Raw genomic sequence first — 5,831 nt, 5'->3', positions numbered from 1 at the left:
ATACACCAATATATCATCAATAAACACTATGAAAAAGGAATCCAAATAATGTTGAAACATATTTTTCATCAAGTGCATGAAAGATGATGGGGCATTGGCCCGCCCAAAAGAAATCCCCAAGAACTTATAATACCATAACAGATCCTAAAAGCCATCTTATATATCTGAAGCCCTGATCATCAGTTGATGGTACTCCGATCTCAAGTCAATCTTCGAGAATACCCTAGCACCCTGAAGCTGATTAAATAAATTACCTATAAGCGGTAGTGCATACTTGTTCATAATGGTGACATTTTTCAATTACATGTAGACAATGCACATCCTCACAGAACCATCTTTCTTCTTCACAAATAGAATTCGGAGCACCCCAAGGTGAAACACTCAGCCTAATGAAACATTTATCTCTGCAACTATTCTTTTAATTCCTTCAACTCTACAAGAGCCATGCGATATGGTGAAATAGATATGGGCTGAGTGCTTGGTGCCAAGTCAATACCAAAATCAACGTCCCTATCACCTGGTGTTCCCGGTAGGTCTGCTCGACCCAAAATCACAAAACATCTACCATATTAAGCAATAGAAGTTAAACCCTAGTCTCATTACAAAGATGACAATGGGGGCTCTGATGTCGCAATGGTGACTCCCCCTTTGAAATTGTGAAGACTGCCATATTTCACCTTAGTTCGCATTTGCGAACAATTTTTCGCTTTTGCGATGCCCACCAGTTCGTTATTGCGAAGCTTCTATTGCAATTGCGATGAATGCTAAGGTTATCAGGGTTCGCAAATGCGATCTCTAGTGCGCAATTGTGAGGGTTCGCAAATGCAAACCCTGTGTCGTAAATGCGACATTTGCAACTTGTTAAAGTGCTTGGAAGACAGGATTTTTGAACTCATTCTCTCATTGTGAAGCCTAGACTCAGTAGGAGCCAATTTGGAGAGGGGATTTTCACCTACAAACCTTGGGTAAGTGATTCTAATCTATTTCTAATCATATTCCATTAGCATATCTTAGATTTTAATATCAAAATCATGTGAATCAAAGTGAAAATTTTGAAACTTTATAATGTTTTTTGAAAAATATGAAACTTAGTTTTGAGAGTCGATTTAGAATTGGATTTTGAAACTAATAACATATATGAATTCGTGGGGTCATGAGTAGATGAGATCTACCATTAGACCCAGGTTTTGACTAGACGAGTCCCAAGTTGACTTTTATTGACTTTTTGGGAAAAGTGTAAAGATATTAGCTTTATCCATTACAATTGAATTCCCTAGTATTGTTTGATGATATTAAGTCAATTTTGGTTAGATTTGAGCCGTGTGGAGGTGGATTTTAAGGAAAGATTATTTTCGATTTTTGGTTTGTCCCAGTTGAGGTAAGTGTCTTCCCTAACTTTGTGTGGGGAACTATAATAGTAGGCTATAATCTCGTATATTTGCCGCTTATTGCACTCTAATTCAATGTACTTTACTTATGTTTGAGCTTTAATTGGTAGTGTTTTGCACTTATTGTGTGTTTTATGCCTTGTAGGAGTGATTCCGAGTTATGTAGATGTTGTGGAGATAATTCAAGCTATTTGGAGCTTTAAAGTCGGAGTAAAACTCAAAAGGATTAAGTCGGAATCGAGTTTGAGGGTCAAGGACCATGTCTGGACATCAAATAATCAAGGTTGAAGTCGTACTCTAAAGAATATGCACTACCACGACACGTGCGACATCGCGTGGTGAGCCGTGGCAGTGTAAATTCTGTTTCCTGACAATTTTGTGAGCTCTCTGATAAGTCCCACAAGCACACCATGTGGCGCGTTGCCCCATGCAGTAGGCCAGTGCATTTTTCCCAGATTTATTTTCCCTATCTTAGCTAGGAAAGGGTGGTTTCGTCCGGACCCGACCCTACTTGGTATAAATACATAGAAAATCATTATTTTCTGGACATTTGACATACTTTCGACCTAAGGAGACTAAGGAAGAGTTGGAAGAATACAAATACAAGGATTTCATCATTCCTTACTCATTAAAGACCTGAGTTTTGATCGAATCTATGTGTTCCTATATTTTAATTGTATTTATTATTAATTTCGCCATGTGTATTAAGTAGTTCTTGTTAGAGTTTGATGGATTTTGTGTATTAACGATTGTTTGTGGGTTATAACTATAGTTTTATGTATTTAACCCTTTTGGAAGATTTAATTGTTGCATCTGTATTCACTAGTTCATGTAATCGAGAGATGCATAACTTGTGATATATTTGCATGATATTGTTGGTTGAGTTCATAGGTTTTACTAAGTAATCGAAAAAGGATAGCTGAATCATTAATTAAACCTTGTTAGGAGAATAATTGAAAGAGGTTTTCCTAAAGACCAATCCACTACGCATTCTTACATATCTTCACAGTGCTTAATTTGGTTCATATTGTGAGGTTGAGACTTAATCGAGAGAGGAGTTTTTGCTAGACGTTTGAGCTAATAATCAAGTGAATTCGAGAGACTCACTTGAACATTAGAAGTGAATTATCTAGAGTTAGATCCCGAACAATTATCTTGCACCTATACTCTCAAAACCCTATCTTCTCCCACTGATAACCTTATTTGATTATTCCTTGTCTCGATAGTCACTAGTCAATAGCTTTAGATTCTTAGTTTATTTTAATTAGTGATCATATAAATATCAACTGTTGATCTGCTTGGATAGAAACCAAGCTAGAAACTACAAGAATACTGTTTAAATCCAATCCCTATGTATACGATATTATACTATACTATCTTTGATTAGCGAGTATAATTTAAGTGTGTGTTTTTTGCGCCCATCAAATTTTGGAGTCGTTGTTGGGATTGGCAATCAATAGTATTTGAAATAGTTTGTAGTGCTAATTCAGGAATTTTTTATTGTTTTTTTTATTTTCCCTTTTTATGTTTGGTGTTCTTTGACTTTGCGCAGGTTACAGGTTACGTTTGGTGCATGACTCGAGCTTCTACAAAAGAAGTGTTACCATATGAGCCAGAGTTAGAAAAATAGTTGCGACAACTAAAGAAGAAAAGAGATCTCACCGAGACATTAGAAAAGTTTGGGCAACCCTCAACCCAAGAAACTATAGCCAGAAACAGTGATGAAGAGGTAGATTTGGCTGCAAGAGAGGCATCCCAACAATGATAACAAGCTGCAAGGAATGCTGAGGAAGCAGCTATTAGAACTACACAGATTATCTATGAAGAAGAGAAGGGTAACATAATTAATCAACATCAACCCTTGGCTGCAGACCAATTCAGAAATATAGCCCCCCCTAGGAGATCACTTGGATATAATGCTAGAACGGTATACAATCAAGGATTATCAAGTGTTAGACTACCTCCAATTGCAGCTAAAGACTTTGAATTGAAGCAAGGGTTGCTTAAAATCATTTAGAACTATTGTGTCTTCAGAGGGAAGAATAACAAAGATCCAAACACACATCTAATGGACTTCAATGAGATTATGAACACCTTTCAATACAATGGGGTGTCACAAGATGCATTGTACTTAAGGGCATTCCCCTTTTCACTTAAAGATGATGTGAAGCAGTGGCTTTGAAGCTTGCCCAATGGATCGATTAGAACATGGGATGAGATGACCAGAAAATTCCTTGATAAATATTTCTCCTCAGCTAAGACAGGCAAGTTTAGAAGAGAAATTCAAAAATTCTCCCAGAAAGAAACTGAAACTGTTTTTGAAGCATAGGAGAGGTTTAAGGAGATAGTTAGAAATTATCAACATAGCGGAATTGAACTCTGGATGCAACTCCAGGACTTTTGGGAGGACTGACACCGACCTCGCGTATTACATTGAGCAATGTAGTTGGAGGCCCTTAGACGAAGAAGACTCCAGAGGAGATATTTACAATTCTTGATGAGTTATTTGAAGATTTTAATTAGTGGCCTCTGAGAGTGCTAGAAGAAGAAGATCAACTGATGTTCACCAAGTTGATGCTTATACATCTGTGCAGGTACAGCTTGATACTATGGCTAAATACATACGAAAAATGGCATTAGCCACGATACAAAATGAGCCACACGCAACTTGTGATATATGAGGAAGAGGACACCTTACTCATAAGTGTCAAGCCTCAACTGAGGAAGTAAATGTTGTGTGAAATTATAATTTTAGCAATGGGTCCGAGGCACCTCGGTTTTTCATGGAGTTCACCTGGAGGTACTGCAAATGCATGGCAACAAAACCCTAGATTCTAGGGACAAGGAGCTCCTAGTTTCATGAATTAGCCAAGGCAGTAGTTTCATCCTCAACAGCCTAATCAATCTGGCTTAGAAGATCTCATGAAGGCTTTTATTGTGAAAACTAAAGAAAGATTTAAAGTATAAGGGGCAACAATTCAAAATTTAGAGAAGCAAGTGGGACAGATTGCAGCGATATTAGCTGAGAGGGTTCCAGTTACTCTCCCTACTGATTCTGAAAGAAATCATAAAAAATAGTGAATGTTTTTAGAAGTGGACAAGTTCTGAAAGACCTCACCCTAATCTAAAAAGACATCACACTTGAAAAAGAAAGTGGGGAGAAGCTGAAAGGAGATATTGATAAGAAGAAGAAAGGCTAGATGGAAGTTGAGAAAAAGAAGAAGGAAGAAAACACGAGAAGGGAGGAAACTGAGGAGAGCAAACATATGCCTGCTTTACCTTTTCCCCAATGGCTAAGTAGGGTAATGTTGGACAATTAGTTTGAGAGATTTCTGGATGTTCTGAAATAGGTTCATGTAAACTTACTATTCACAAAAGTGCCCTCATAAATGCATTCTTATGCTAAATTATTGAAAGAGATCCTTACGAAGAAGAGAAAAATAGAGAATACCTAAGTGGTTAAGCTCATAGAGCATTGCAACACCATATTTCAAAATAAACTCCCTCAAAAGTATGGAGATCCAGGGAGTCTTCCTCTTTTGGAACTATTAATTTTGATAAATCCTTATGTGATTCTGGTGCCTCAATTAATTTAATGTCTCTATCTATCTATAGGAAACTAGAGAATGAGATTGGAGAGATAATGTCTCCACCCATATCTTTGCAACTGACAGACAAAACGACTACAACACCTGCATGGATAGTGGAAGAACTGTTAGTTCGGGTGGATAAGTTTGTATTTCCTGTGGATTTATAGTGATAATTATGGAGGAAAATAAGGAGGCCCCCCTCATCCTAGGAAGACCATTCTTAGCGATGGGCAGAGATATATTAGATATATAAGAGAGAACTCATGATTATAGTGGGTGAGGAGACTGTGACTTTTAAGATGGATGTAGCAAAGGGGACACAAAAGACAAACCAGCTGCGAGTGTTGAGTGGAAAGTAAAGGGCTCGAAAGAGAAGGTTGCGGTGAGCGAGAAAGATAAGTTTGGGGTGTACCCAAAGAAGGCCGAGACAAAGCTCTCCGCATGGATGTGTGCATTAGTTCGAGCGCAAGGAATGGAGCCCGACCTCGACTCAGAACCCGACTGGATATTAGGGAAGTTTCCTTTACCTTATGTTTTTTACCTTATACTTTTTAATTGTACCATAGGGATATACCACAACTTAAAGTGTGGGGTGGGGGATATTTGTATGTATGTATATTAGTTTTCTTTTTGTTAATTGTAGAAGTTAGAGATAAATCTTTTTTTTGAAGTTTTTGATTTTTTCCGACGATGGATATCGTCGACAGGTTTCTTGAGGGATTAAAGTCAAAGGAAAAAGACAAAAAGATTTTATTTTGTTAGGTAGTATAATAAGTTCCCCTTCGTTTTTCTTTCTGTCGTGGTTCTTTTCCAAGAGTTTTGTTTGAACCGGGTATAGTTAGTGTTATTTTTT

The 5,831-nt window shown here is 37.5% G+C and overlaps 1 non-coding gene across 1 annotated transcript; it reads right to left on the bottom strand.

Annotated features, from left to right (window-relative positions):
• Positions 1-3,654: 3,654 nt before the first annotated feature.
• LOC142173149 (small nucleolar RNA R71) lies at positions 3,655-3,758 on the bottom strand. Its single transcript, XR_012702582.1, has one exon. It is a non-coding gene; the product is annotated as a small nucleolar RNA R71 (small nucleolar RNA).
• Between the last annotated feature and the right edge of the window lie 2,073 nt (positions 3,759-5,831).

The sequence above is a fragment of the Nicotiana tabacum genome, chromosome 18 (assembly GCF_000715075.1).
Source record: "Nicotiana tabacum cultivar K326 chromosome 18, ASM71507v2, whole genome shotgun sequence".
Lineage (NCBI taxonomy): Eukaryota > Viridiplantae > Streptophyta > Magnoliopsida > Solanales > Solanaceae > Nicotiana > Nicotiana tabacum.
Note: the sequence above shows the minus strand (reverse complement) of the source record. Positions and strands in the feature narration are given on the sequence as shown.